Source organism: Varroa jacobsoni, unplaced genomic scaffold, assembly GCF_002532875.2.
Source record: "Varroa jacobsoni isolate VJ856 unplaced genomic scaffold, vjacob_1.0 scaffold_482, whole genome shotgun sequence".
Taxonomy (NCBI): domain Eukaryota; kingdom Metazoa; phylum Arthropoda; class Arachnida; order Mesostigmata; family Varroidae; genus Varroa; species Varroa jacobsoni.
Genome location: NW_019213384.1, coordinates 92,639 through 104,624, shown reverse-complemented (window position 1 = coordinate 104,624; position 11,986 = coordinate 92,639). Strand labels below are relative to the sequence as shown.

The 11,986-nt window shown below is 45.7% G+C and overlaps 1 long non-coding RNA gene across 1 annotated transcript; it reads right to left on the bottom strand.

The window, feature by feature from the left end:
- Positions 1-51: 51 nt before the first annotated feature.
- On the bottom strand, positions 52-6,423 carry LOC147753447 (uncharacterized). Its single transcript, XR_015311217.1, has 2 exons — positions 6,343-6,423; positions 52-2,203 (listed from the first exon to the last, which is right to left on the bottom strand). It is a non-coding gene; the product is annotated as an uncharacterized LOC147753447 (long non-coding RNA).
- Positions 6,424-11,986: the final 5,563 nt, after the last annotated feature.

Below are 11,986 nucleotides of genomic sequence, written 5' to 3'. Positions count from 1 at the left end.
ATAGGTAAGAAAGCTAATTTGTTATTAAGGCAATAATATATAACAATCACCTACCTTTGAAATATATGTAGACGCATATGTTATTATATGCGCCCATTATTTATTTGTTCGGACTTGCCAGATTTTATCTAATTACATAATATGTTGGGTCCATTTCGCTCTAATTCCGATTGAAAAAAAAAATTACAGGTTTTATCGGGCTACTTATGACCAATACTATATAACGATAGCAGAATGCGGGTTCATTGTGGAAGGATAGTTAATAATGAAAGAACCTCGTTCGAATATTCTCTTTACGCTAAAATGCGTAGGAGCTTCACCATTGATTTTGCAGTGTTTACATCTTTCAGATATTTATTATAGAATTTTTTCATGGCCACCGAAGACCCTCTCAGCACACGTTCGGTGGGAATGAAACCATTGTACTGGCTTCAAGCACACTTCTTGAATTGGCCCCCACCACTCCGTGAGCAGTAAATCTGGCAGTAAAAATATGGTACAGAGGTTATACTATTCTTGTTGTGTATTATTACACAAACGCATCCACTGATTTACACGTCGAACACAGATGGCATTTGTTGAAAATACGCAAGTTATCGTGCAATCATTTTCGTGCAATTTTTCAGTAAAAAATATCAGCGTCAATAAAATGAAGGTCATAAAGCGTCCAGTTCAGAGGTCCTTATTTGTTGAAGCGACTCTTTCGATCTCCACAATATTCGATCAATTAGGTTAGTCAAAAATGGTTACAAGGCATATCAACAGGGCCCCATCGGCTCTGACCCTAAACACCTTAACATGTGCATCTATGCATTCTATATGTGTTTGTTCAACCTTTCCGACTTGTTCCGCTTATCATCTTGAGTTTTCGCCGTTTCCCGACGTCTCGTTTTCCCTACAATGCTTTGTCTTCGATCAGGCTCCACTTTGGCTTCTTCGGTGTAAGTACTAGCGTCGGCAGCAGCAGCATCAGTAATATGAGGTACGTGGATCGCACGCTATTGATAAGACGGCCGGTCGTACCGAAAATGCAAAAAGCGTACCGTCCTTGTGGTCTTCATCGCCATAGTCGTTCCCGACGTCGTCTGCTTCACTGTTGTCCTTGTTTTCTCATGCACCGTTTTACCGCCTGCAACCTCCGGGCGACCCTCCGCCCGAGGCGTCAAGTTCGAGTCCATCGTTTACTTTCAGTGGCTGTCGTTGCTGCTGCTGCCGTTTGGCGGTGACCAACTGACACCTTTATTGCTGCTGGCAGGGCAGGTTGCCAAATGGTCGTGCTACTGCTGATGGTGATAGAGCTATTCGTAGTCCTGTCGCTTCACTCGTTGTTGGTGCTGGTTGCTGGCCTTGCTGAGCCTTCCGTCAGACCCCAACTACTACACCATTGCCCGTACAACCGTTTCGAGGTTTTGCTGCTGCTGTTGCTACTACTGCCATGGGCCATCCTGTTCCGTAGGTACGGGAAGACAGCAAAGGTGGGAGGAGCGTGCTCTTCATCCATTGTCCTCCTGCGCCCTGCCTGTCGATCTGTGCTTCGTACTCGTGTGCTCTGGATAGACAGGCAGGCAGACGTAGAAAGGCGCAAGTGGGGCTCACGGGAGCAGGAAGCTGTAGGGGAGTCGGGCTTTTTGAAAACCCACGGAAGAAAACGGGAGTAAACGCGGAGGAGCCTTAGGGACTTAAGTATAGGGGGTGCACCAAGAACGATACGTTATGAGAGAGAAAGATAGAATATGTGGAGCAAGGCAGCGAGGAGCGCTAGAGGCCGCATCTTCCGTCCTCCTCAACCGCCGCTATTGCCCTCTCCGTCTCTTCCCCACTCCTATGATTTTCTGGACCCCTTGAAGGGATGTTGGTGCAGACGGCTGCTCCTACTCCCGGAAGTTGGTTAGTCCCCTAGCTCTTACTCACAACTTTTTGCATTGGCGCCGTTCCCTAAGGTGGACCATACGCGCGTAAAGGTCATACACTGCTGCTGCTACTATTCTGATAACGGCATAGGACGACAAACAGCACGCACTTTCTGTTCGTGTGGAAACAGACAAGACCATTAGAACTGCAGCAAACAAAGTTTAAGTTAGAAAACCTTCGAAGCAGAGTACAGCCATTAGCAAATATAATTTTGAATGGCAAAAGGGAACAAATAAAAGGAATACTTGCCTCATAATTAATCAGGAGGGATACGACAACATAGTCCTGCGTTCTAGTGAGCCAAAAAGTAAAAAACAAAAAAAGAATCATCCTATTATATTCGTATGTACATTCATTTGTGTAACCGGGTCTGGGAAGAGCAATCTTTGTACAAATATTTCTATGTTACTTAAACAGCTTAAGGCTAGGAAATTCAATGCTTATAGTTCTTCGAGATATAACTTAACAATCGTAGGTCGCAGATATAGGCCACTTTATACCGATCCAGCAAAGTACTACATAATCATTTTTAAGATACCAGGTTACCCTTTACGGGGCCTAACATCGTCTTCATACAACCACTAAACGCTATAGGAATTGTCTAAGGTGTTTAGAAGTCATTGGGTCCGTTATCAAAGGTAGGAGCTATTAGGCACATCTTCGGAGTAGATAATCGTGTCAGCAGTACTAGAGGTAATCAAATCGCCTAGACTGCACATTTATGCAAGCTCTGGAATTAATGGCCCACTTTCGGGGAGCCGACTGTTCTGCTTGGAAGATGATTGCTAATAAAACTGGCTGGCTGGCTAGTGAATAGGCCAAGGTGGATTAGCCAGAGAGTCCTGAGTGAAACATATCGGTTACGTTATATAATCGGGTGTAAGTAACGGAGCATGCGATGGGTGCAGCAGCAGCGAACCTTTCCGAGGTTGCTGCTGAACAGCAAACGATGAAGCAACTATGTGATGTGGGCCAGCTACTCAGAATTCAACAGATAAGATTGTACCTTTCTTTCTCCATTTTGTAATAGTCCTCTTTGAGTAGTCTGTTGAAGTGCGAAGAGTTCTCTTTTTTCCAGGCTAACAGTATGTCTGGAAGTACACCTTTCGACTAAATTCGAGAGATCATGCTACTTTTGACTCATGTAACTTTGCAGTAACCGTTCGGCATCTTCTAACTACATTTCCGCCGTCCTGCTAAACACATCGAAATCTCTTTGCAAACTACAAAGAAAAAACCAAGTAGCTAAAGAAAGGTTTAAAGGGTAGTTGTCTTTTTCTCCTATGGGTCCCGTCTTGTAGTTTGCTGGCGTTCGCATCCGCTGGCCCCTCTTACGCGGCCAAGCGAATTATTGTCGCTGCCACAATTAATACCTTCAGCCGTCGTGAAACGTTACTACGAAAATCCTTTGAGCTTTAAATCCGCTGTCGTTGTTTAGTATTGGTTTACGCTGTTACTGTTAATAGTACTTCTACTGCAACTGCTGTTTTGGAGGTCTTAGATTTTGCTCCAGCTCCGGCCTGCGTCTGCGTTTTTTTCCGCTAATGGTATTCAGCCGTTGGCATCGTTGTCCTAGCCTTACAACCTGAGCGCTAACTCTCCCGGGCCTGCCGTGCAGTTTCTTCGCCTTCTATACCCCGCTCCATGCTATCTCTGTGCAGCGTCTAGGCCACTGTGCTGTATGCCCTTCCCCTCTATAGCGAGGCTAAATGCAGGCATCCAGCCTCACGCCGAAGAGGCTCTCCCGCTACTTAGCGGTGTGCCTGAGTCTGCCATCCGGCCAGGCTGGCTGAGTGTGAGGCGAGACTATACTATACACTGGGACAGCGTCGTAGGAGGTTGAGAGGCGTTGACTCGTCCGTCCTGACGGACGAGCTCGGCGGCCTCCTTGTTCCTCGCAATAGCAAAGAGCCTAAACGAAAACCCAAAGCCCGAGCGGAACTTCCACCAGTAGAAGCAGCAGCAGCACTAGCCACCCCCGCCGCCGCTACCGCCTCGGCCTACCGCTTAAGCAGCCTCAGGAAAAGCTTGAAGGAGTTAGGAGCCCCTCTTCTACGCGGGTCGACTCACTGAGTACCGCTGAGCGACAGTCGGCGGCACCAGCCTTCTCTGCGCTGGCAGCGCGCGCTCCTCCACCACCAAGGACCTACAGACGGACGTCCCTGGCGCTGTGGCTCGCTGGCTGGGCTCCTCGCTGCTGACGACTTCCAGCAATGCTGTTCCTACCATCCTGCACGTTTTCTGTCACCAGACGCCCGCAAAAATGAGTCTCTTGGCGGCCAACGTTGACGTAAGCGATCTAGGCAACGATTATGATACGCAATGTGTGCAGCAATACGATATTTTAAACGACTTGACGCCGCTTTCAACTCCGACCAAGCAAGGCGCCTATGGCCTGGCTCTTCTTGTCTACCTGTCTGCCTCTTCCGTTGTTGCCGTTGCCTCTCAACATTAGCATTAGTGTGTGGTGCCTGTGAAGGTTATGACATCCGGGTTTTTGGAGCGTACATCGCTCTGGTTCGGCAACGTTGTCGAATGAATGGGCCACAACGACAGCACACCCTTGAAGGTCTTGGATAAGAAATGCAACGTCTATCTCTTCTATGTTTACCCGTCGTGTGCGTGTGATGTTTATGTGGTGTCACATCTCAACGGCTCTCCCCGTTTAGGCTCAAATAGCCCTGGCTTACTGCTCTGTCTATACGAGGACTAACCGATGGCCGCGCAACAGTGTCGACACAACAATCGGCCCGTTCGTCCAAGTTAGTTTCATCTCTGCCCGCCTGTACATAAACCCTGATTCTGTTGTTGTCGTCGCCATTAATCCTGAATGACGAGAACATGAAAAACATGTCACAGATGTTGGCGCTGAACAATGTAATGCCGGCTCACGACAGACAGAATACTCGTCGTCATCTAGTTTTCTCATGGGTTTCATTCCACTGCTGCGCTAACTTGACCTACTTTAGCATTACTGAGCTCCCTGTGCGCGAATATCTCTAACTGGTTAAGAAACAATTCAAAACAGAAACGAGCTAAATCAATAGCTTTTTGAAAGAGATATGTGATCATTTTAAGATCGCTAACTTGATCGTTTCCTAAGTGTTGTACAGCATAATTGCTAACGTAGTAGTCTTGTTCGCAAGGTCCGCGGTCGGCCATTGCGTTTGTGCTCGACATTTTGGTTGCTTTCGGCGAATCGTATAGTGATCTCTGTCCGAAAGCTTCTTGGGCACATCTGCAGGGCAGAATGGATATTGTACGGGCAGAATGAAGGGGCAAAGGGGGAGCGCGGGGCACGGGACGAGCAGAAAGACAGAACTTCTTCCTCTACTGCCTTGACCAGTGCTGTAGAACGCAATAGCAGGGTCCAACAGACCTCTTTCTCTATGCTGCGTTGTGTGCAGCTGTTCAGATTCTAAGGGGGTAACAGAGGGGAGTAGGCATCTGGTGTGCGATGGGCCATGATACGGAAGATGAAGGGATGGAACAAAAAGCAGATAAAATCGACTTCAGTCACCTTGCCGCTCATGCTGCTTCCACTGTTTACCATCTTTGCATAGTAGACATTGTCGTGCAGCAACATCTAACGGTGACGATGAAGGCGGAAACATTACTTGTGGCCTGGGCGACTGTCGAACATAACTTCGAGAACTGACAAGGTTCCCATACGACTAAGCTCGATTCATAGCTCCGTTGTCCCGACTTTTGCTGACGGCCGTGGGACCTGGCTACGGTGGAGTAAGGTAGTGTCGCATGGGACTGTTGTGTCCTACGAAGCACCTGCCCGTTGGGCGAGTCGTAGTCGTGGCTGTATTTAGCGCAATATTCGATATTAGCTTAGCGTTTGAGAGAATCGGGAAGAAAAGCGGGCATAATACGAAACTGTTTTCTCTCCGAAGACATACGAACGGACATATTTCTGTATCTGTTTGTAAACGTGCGGTTGAGGGCGGATGTATATATTTTGCGTGTATGCAAAAGCGAATGGCTGCACAAGCTTCGTCCAGACGCCTTTCCGGGTATAACTGTCCCTTTGTTTCGGTGACGTTTTCACGTGTACAGAGGGTCTGTGTCTCAATCTATGTGCGCGGAGGAAGAACCCCAGCCACAGAATGCGGTCATGATACGTGCCCTCTCAACTAAGAGACATCTTCGTTTACGTTTCTCTGTGAATAGAATGATAGGTCCAGCTACAATGGATGAATAGTATAGTTTAACCGGCAACAGCGGCAGGCAAACAACAACAGATGTTAAGGCAGCACACGTATATCTAGTAATCCGGACTATGCTTCTGACTATTGCTGTGTGTAGCCCTATGATATAGCATCGATCAATCGGTTAAAGTGCAAAGTATAATGGCTGAAAACGAAGCTACATCCGACGAAGTTAGTTTGTGCGTATATAGAGTGTAAGTGACATTCAACTAACAAGATTTATCGTTTTTTCCTTGTTATCTTTATGAATTATTTTGCAGGCAGGACGAGGAGCGGCATGAAGCGACTGCTCTGGGTCTCGAGCTTCGTTGACGGCAGCTGAAGGCCCTCGAGCATGTGCCGCTCAGGGCGCCGTTCTTGATGGGCCCCCGTGCCAGCGAGCGTCCCCTCCGGAGCGTTCGACACTTGCGTTACCATTTAGTTCAAAAAAAGGGAAGCAAAAGAAGAAGACGACGATCATCAGCTACGATCAGCTGGAATTGTGCTCTTGTCTGTGTCGACCTAGTGGTTAGCTACTGTTGGTCGCATGCTCGCACAGCCGGCTTCCTAGCTTCGGTTCCGTTCGCTCAGTTAGCCCAGCTCGGTTCCGCGTCCGCGTAACCTTTAACGGTCCTTAAACCTTAATGGTCACCATCAGAGTCAACTGCAACGTCAACAACAACAACAACAACAACGATTAACATTAAGAGGAATGAACAGCTACAACAGGAATATGACGATAACGCAACCCTACGACCATTATAAATCGGCCAACGGAGCAGCAATGAGATAAATGAAGCCAACCAAAATAACAACTAACAGTAAGCAAAAGAAATAATAAACAACAACAAAGTCAAATCAGTAGGACAAACTAGTGCACAAGCGAGCCCTCGAGCTTCTTCGCAGGTCGTGCATAGCCCAGCCTCAGCAACGAAGCGGGGCAAACAGCAACATCAATAATAAGGACAATAACAACCAGACGATTAACATTGTCTGGACAAAAAAACACCAATGAATTAAAAACAGCTATACTACAAGAAAATCTCAGGAAAACTATTGACAGTGAGAGACATATTTTTCAATGAAGCGAAGCTAGCGAACCACTTGTCGCTAAGAGAAAGAACCCACAGCATTGGACCATGTCTCTATTGTGCTAGTCAACGAATCATCGTAATAATACTTATTTTAAGAAGAAACAATAATAATAGCAAGAAGACGACAAAAAAAAAAGGCAAAAACATACCAAAAACGTTAATGATTCACGTTTTTATTTTTCGCCCTTTCGAGCAAACAATATAGGAGCCAACTCAACAAACTTCAACGAATGGATATCAGCAAGTAAACAAGCGACACGTGCTCACCACGAGTGTACCATCTAGCAGTAAACTTACAATGTATATAATACTACGCTAACGCAGACAATTTTCATTGCAATTACTACTGCGATCTTCATATTAATCATCACTACTTCTACTGTTATGATTGTCATCATCTTATTTAAATCGTACGTAATTCGTTAGCCCGATCAACTAGAAGACAAGGACGACATAAGACGCTACTGAACCAGCAAATTATACGTAACAAACAACAAAAGAAGAAGCAGAACGAAGACAACAGATTGAAGAAACAACGAACGAAGCCACATACTCCGAGAACAACTGTTCACCAGCAGCCTGAAAAATACACTGAAGCCTTAAAATAAGAAGAGGACTATTGTCCTACCATTAAAACAACGTCACCAATTGGAATGATTCGTACTACGGCTAAAACGAAGTGGCCGTCAATGGACTGCGCCATCTTTGCACCAGTCCTCGTCATCAGAAACAACTGACATAAAGGGAAGAAAAACATAATTCGCATTTCTGAGACCAGCCAGCGTCAGAGCATAGGATATCCCACGATTTCAGCCCAAAAGACAGCAACGTCAAGGCAAACAGAGTTGGTTTTCTCGTTGAGCAAATATCCTGTAGTCCTCAGCGAAGAGCTGACAAACAAACAACCAGAAAATCAGATCGATTTCGAGTCAAAATAAAGCAGGCAAACGATATGATTATTCGATACCCCAATAGCAAGATCACGACAACCATCGACACCCCTTGACACGCCATTCTTGTTTAATGGCCATTTTTTTTTTACGAGTGTGAATTCTCCGAAAAATCCGAATGGACCTTGTTTATCTCTGCTATCAGCCAGGAAAACTACTGGCCCATACTCTCCGTTGTTTATCGATTCGATTTTCCTGCTTTAACATTGATCACAGCTCAAGACACGAGTGACATCGACGTATTGTCAATAACTGCTACAAACACGAGCGCAGAGGAAAAAGATTAGTCGGATCGATTGAATGAAGCGAAAAACGTGTCGATCGCGCCCTGGATAATCTATCACTGCAGGACTGCAGGATTAGTGTGCAAGACCACAAACGCCAACGTAATAACAATAACGACGACGACGACAACTACGGAAAAAAAGGCAGCGCGAATACTGCGCTGGCCTGACCATAGCGAGCGAGACCACGCAGGCAACGAGACAGCAGAGAACGCCCAATCAGCCCAGATAATTACTACAATATTACAGATTACCACAAACAGTACATTACATACTAATAATACTTACTACTAATATTACGTGATTACTACGTAAATTATTGAACGAGAGAAACAGAAACATAAGCAGACGATCGGAAAAAGAGAATCTTAACTACCGATCCATTTATATCTCAGAGTAAAGAAAGATTGTTGCTTTCATACACACAACTGCTGTAACTAGCTAGTACTGCTATTACGGATTGAGCGAGTCGTCGAATTTCGCGTGCTCCTTATAATACGATTATACCAGTACATACATATATATACATACATACGTACATATATACATATACACACAAACGTTAGAGAATCGCGGAATAACACAGCTCCACTACGACTGCTACTTCTAGAATTGAACTAGCGTTGAACTGCAATACGGTTAACGAAGGCTGACAGTTAGAAGGCAAGAAGACCCCCTATCATCGTTCGGTAGAATCGTTCCTACGCAGCGGTGACGCGCAGCGGTCTAACCTGCTTACCGATTTCAGCCGTCAGTTGAAAAAATAACGCCTATTGTTTTGTTTTCGCTCTGGCCTTAACGTATCTCAGCTATATCCCCGTTTACTACAGAGTTATTATTATCATCACAGGGTATATGCCAGAGCAGCTGCGGACGAGACGTCATCAACACTGCGAGATATATCAGCAGATATAAGCAAGCAATTGATCAGTTGAACGAAGAAACGTCGATCAAAACGTGTATGATCTAACGAAAATTGGTAATAACAAAACAGACGACTGTGAAATCGGCACAGCTTGAACAGAAGCGGCAGCAGCAATATCATCATTAGTACCCGCCGGACCTAGCCTAGCCTTCAGCAAAATAGTCAACCAAAAATCACGTGACGCCGAACTTTCAGGAGGAACTCCTCAGCGGAACTTGTTGCTGCAAGACGACAAGTTACCAGGCAAGCTACCAAGCAAGTTAGCATAATCGCGTAAGTGATCCACTCTAGCTCAATCAGAACCGAATCAGTTTTGCCGTCTCAACTATTCTGGAAAGTAACCCATAAGAACACAACCCAAAAAACGAAACTTATACGGAAATAAACCCTAAGAGAGGACCTTTCGAGGAAAGCTAAAGCCAAAAGCAAAACTTGTTTTTGATGAGAACAGCAGCAGCTTCTGCTGCTGCTGCTGCTGTCTTTTATCCGCTTCTCGGCGACGTCTTCACAATCAGACAAAGTCTTCAACTCACGACAACTACCAAACGACACCCGATCTCGCGCAACAAGAGAAAACGTGCGTACGTGCATGTATGTGTATGTGTGTGTCCGTTGGAAACAGACGTCTGAAAAACAGCCAAACAGAAAGTAAGCCAATAAAGCGAAAATTTAAGGGGAAAAAACCCGCTCAGGACAGAGCAATACTACCAGCAATTGTTATATCCGCTGCTAGCAAAGCAACAGCGCGAGCTAACAGCAAGATAATATTCTAGTATTACGATTGACTGAGAGAGTCAACCGGCAAATGGCGACGTATGTCAACGCGTGACAAAGCAAACATGACAAACGCAGGATCTAGCAGGCTACAGTAACCCTAGAGTATAGCAACGAAATTGAAATAACACGAGGGCAGAAGCAGACGAAGAAGGACGTAATTCGTATTATATCTACTTTTTATGATTCAGCAGCAATGGCGAAAAGGGGCACATTTACATCGTCAGTGACGGGGCGAGCGAGGTTCAGATACTAGCGACTAGCAGAAAGTAAAACAAAACGAGGCCAAGATCGATAAATACACCCACCGGATAAGATATTCATCCACAGCTCTTGCTATAACTGCAACAAATGTATCAGTTCTACGCACTAACGGTGACGGCACTAATCCCCGCTAGAAGAAAGTTTCACTCCATTGTTAGCGTCGTTCGTTACCACCACTGTAACTGTTATAACTAGTCCAGTATCACAGTTTGATACGAGCAGCAAATGGCAATAGCGAGCTAGCTAAAGTACTATTGCAATTATATTATCAACTAACCAGCTATTCAATTAACTAACCTCGATATAGTTAACACTGCAGAACAGTTAGACGAATCATTTGAAGAAGAGGAACGGCCCCTACCGGCTTATACGGTGCAAGCCTATACAATATCGTAGTACAAACCAAATAAAAGAACAAACTAAAATATACTTGACGAAATTTAACGGCGGCAGCACATACGCGGATATAAGCGACGGCAGCGACAGCAGCAGAAACGCAATATCACTGAGTAACAGCTAATAAGCATGCGGCCTTCATTAAACAAATAAGAATACCGTAACTCTATTCCATTCTGCAGAATATTACCAGTAGACATCTTTCGCGCCAAGCCGACAATGAAGAGGATGTCGCCAGCGATCGGTAACTAACGAACGTCGTCTGATCATTAGGCGCTGATGCAATGATAGTCTAAGTTGATGAGCTTCTGAGTTTTGTTCAGTGTACCAGGATCGACAAGTCCATCCATTGGGATAAGGTATACAGCTTGTCCAGAGCGGAAGGGAGACAGACAGTCATCGGGTGGGGTGAATGCTTTGCTTTGAATTGTCAGCCTTAAGTCCTGTTGCGTAGCAGGATCTTGGCGATTCGGCCCGACCAAGCAAGCGCCTCCGTACAGACGAACGACAAAAACAGAACATACCTGAACATCATCGTTACTATCCTCAATAACTTGGGCTTGTTGGATATTGGATTGTTATTAGCAAACTGCTCTTCGACTTCAATTTCTGGAAGTTGGACATTATTGCTAACCATTTTAAGCTAGCAGTAGGATCTCTCTGTTCGTTTGACTTAAACCAACCGTGGTCGCCTACCTCGAACAAGGGACGGTTACGGACCCTACTTCTGGAATCCTGACTACACTAACAACGCTTCGTCCATTAGGAGAATAAGCAATAAACATGAAGATCAACGCGTTTCAAAAGAGCCATCTTGCCGAATGCGTCACCACCCGACATAGATAACATCAGCAGTAGAAAGGGCAAAGGAAGGAAGCCTAACAGGAACGACACCGACACGTCGGAGCAACAGCTAATCAAAACGCCCACCATACACGTAGTCCGTTGAAATAAGAGAGTGCTCCTTTTTTTTGTGACCAAGTGACAGTGAGGCATCCCGTCATTGTTTTCGGCCACGATCCGTGGTCACTGACGTGTGATCCTCGGAGTATCTGACTTAAGCGCCCAAGTGCCTCCTTGAAGTACTACCAGGGTTCCTCCAGCAGCTATTTCGGCAGCTGGTGCGACCCGGGCAACCTACGCCGGTCCGCGAATGCACGAAAAGCCGGGCTGGACGCAAACCCGCGATAGT